Source organism: Myotis davidii, unplaced genomic scaffold (genome assembly GCF_000327345.1).
Source record: "Myotis davidii unplaced genomic scaffold, ASM32734v1 scaffold443, whole genome shotgun sequence".
NCBI classification, from domain to species: Eukaryota; Metazoa; Chordata; class Mammalia; order Chiroptera; family Vespertilionidae; genus Myotis; species Myotis davidii.
The window spans coordinates 1039961-1042807 of record NW_006294062.1 but is presented as its reverse complement, the minus strand read 5'-3'; the positions used below and the strand labels follow the sequence as shown (position 1 = coordinate 1042807).

At 64.2% G+C, this 2847-nt stretch overlaps 1 protein-coding gene across 1 annotated transcript in view; it reads left to right on the top strand.

Annotated features, from left to right (window-relative positions):
• Positions 1-2847, top strand: part of SYNE3 (spectrin repeat containing, nuclear envelope family member 3) — a 36183-nt gene that overhangs the window by 272 nt on the left and 33064 nt on the right. The window lies entirely within an intron of this gene.

Here is a 2847-nt window from a genome sequence, read left to right as displayed (position 1 = left end):
GGCCTGGCCTCGCCCTGTGGCTGGGCCGGGGTCCCTCCAGCTCAGCCCCAGGTTTACGGGGACTGTCACGGGGCGGGGGGACTTGCCTGTGTTCCTCAGACCCCGGTGTTCAGTCTGCCGGGGACTGGGTTTAAGTGCAGATTCTGTCCCGGAACGGGTGGGCCTGGAAGGTGCTCCCGGGGACCCACTGCTTCCGCTCCTTGGGCCACTTTCAGGGTAAGGGTCCAGAGCCCCCCTCTGGCCCCCTGGCCTGGCAGGGGCACGCACAGCCAGGTGGGTCCCCAGCCTAGCTGGCCCAGCTCTGGCTCCCCTCCTCCCTGTGGCCAGGTCTGGGAGGGCCCAGGATGGCCTTTGGGGCCTGGGGAGGGGCTGTGCCCCATGAAAGTGACTCCTTTGGCTTCTCCTGGGCCTGGTCCCCCTGCCCCCATGCACCAAGCAGGGCTCAGGGCATATGGAGGTGCAGAGGGGGCGGGGCGAGAGGGTGGCAGCCTGGAATACCAGCCGAGGCCCTCAACCGTCTTCTGTAACTGAGGGGCAGTGGGTTGGAGGTTGGGAAGGTCGGGGACTGAGGGAGAGGAGTTGGCAGCCCAGAACCCCTTCCCTCCTCAGACGGCAGCTCCCCATGATCGGACGATTATTCGCGGGGGCACTGGGAGCGGGGAGCTGAGGTTCAGTCAGCACCCACTGTGCTCACAGCTGCACTATCCGGGCTCCAGTTTCATTTCACAAAAGCCCCGTGAGGGTGGTTTTATTGTCCGCACTTTCCAATAGTGAGACGCATTCCTAGACACGGTGACGGGCCCAAATCCGAGGCGTTGATCTGGTTGAGGCTTGAATCCAGGGCTGAGTGTGGACACCTGGGCAGGGGAGGTGGGTGAGGCAGGCCCTGTGCTCAGGTTCACAGTGTAACAGGGCACAGGTGTGCACATGGGCCGGGCGGCCACACAAGCATGAATGAGGAACATCCATTCGTAGCAAGGATCTGGTGATGTTGTTCTCCTCTACAACCATCCGTGGCTCCCCATTGCCCACCGAAGAAATACCAACGCCACCTGGAAAAGTCACTCAGTGGCTGCACAGCCCTATTCTCCAGCCTCATGCCCTGCCCCAACCCCCTCCCCCCAAACCCCACCTTCCAAGCACTGCCTCCTCCTGTCGGCAGAAAACCTCCTAAACTGCCTATCACTACACCTGTCTGTGCTGCTGCCTCTACTTGGCATGCCTTTGGTTTGGGTGCAGGTGTGGGTGTGAAATGAAACACTCCCTGCCCTCATCTCTCCTGACCCCCCCTCTGTCCCCCGCCCCTGGGGTTCTGCCTGCAGACACCACCGCCGGGCGGTACACGTGCTGTCTCAGCCTGGTCCCTTTGGAACCTGCACCCTTTGCAGCAGGTCATGACCTGGTTGGTGGTCTGGCCTCAGGGAAGCCAGGGTGGTTCTTAGGAAGAGCCATTGGCGAGGCCAGGGTGAGTGGCCCTGGAGGCCGAGGGAGCACTTCCATGGGGGTGGGGGGGGCTTGAACCTGACCTGGAGCCTGGGAGCGGGCCGCATCCTGGGTGTGCCCAGGGGCTCTCCCACGGGCCCAGGGACGCTGATCTGCTATGTGCTTTGACATTTCAAAACTGACTTTGCAATAAAAAACACTCCTGTGGTCTGGTGAAAGCCAGTGGCTTGTGCCTTCTTCGCCTCCGGCTCTGGGACCTCCCCCGGCCTCTAGCGTCTCCCTGGAGCCCCTCCACCAGCTCAGTGATGCCCAGCCCAGGGCCCGCCAGCTGGGTGGCCGGGAGGTGCGCGTCCATCCAGCTCTAGGCGTGTGGCCGGGAGCGAGTCCCGTGCCCTCCCACCACCTGGCTCTCCATCAGTGAAACGGGAGAACCCCTCGGTCCTCGTGGGCTGAGCTTCCAGGACCCTCATGGAGGTGAGGCGTCTGGGAGGGAGCCCGAGAGGCTGTTGGTCCCGGAAGCAGGACACAGAGGCTGAGAGCCTGAGTCGGGGCCCAGGCCTGGGTTTGAGTCCCGGCTATGGTGGCGGCTCCCTGGGGAGTTTTCTGAGCTGCGGCTTCTGCGTGCTCCCGGGAAGGGGCGAGGTGCTGCCTTACAGGAGGGGGAGGATTGAGGGGAAGGATGCCTGGCGCAGGGCCCGCGGCAGTGCCGCCCACCGAGGCGCTGTTTCTGTGGCCCTGGTGCAGGGTGCAGGCACGCGGCTGTCCTGCCCCCCGGGGCCTCGGGAGCAGCTCCTAGGTCCCGGGTCATCTCTTCGTCTGCTCCCAGCCTCCTCCCCTGCCCTTGGGCCTGCGCAGCCAGGAGCCTCCCAGCCGGCCCCGGGCCCTCTGGTCAGCGGGTGCCAGCATTTCCTGGGGCCTGGCTTCCCAAAGCCAGATGCTCTGTCCCTAAACGCTCTGTGCGTGCCCTGCTGGCTTCACCTTCGTTCAAGCCCCATCTCAACCGTCTGCCCATCACGGAGGCTCCCTGCCAGTGCGGCCTGTGCAAGAAGCCCTCTTGGACCTCCCGCCCCTCCGTGGAGAGCCAACAATACATGGTGTCTCCTGGCCCTTCCACAGCCTCTGTGCTCCTGTCTGCAGACCCCCCCAGCCTGCAGGCACCGCCGTGTTTGTTCCTCCTGGACTGCAGTGCCCAGCACAGTGCCCACAGCTGTACCCAGAGCAGTGCCCACAGCTGTACCCAGTGCAGTACCCACAGCTGTACCCAGTGTAGTGCCCACAGCTGTACCCAGAGCAGTGCCCACAGCTGTACCCAGCGCAGTGCTCACAGCTGTACACAGCACAGACCCCAGAGCTGTACCCAATGCACTGCCCACAGCTGTGCCCAGTGCAGAGCCCGGGGCTGTG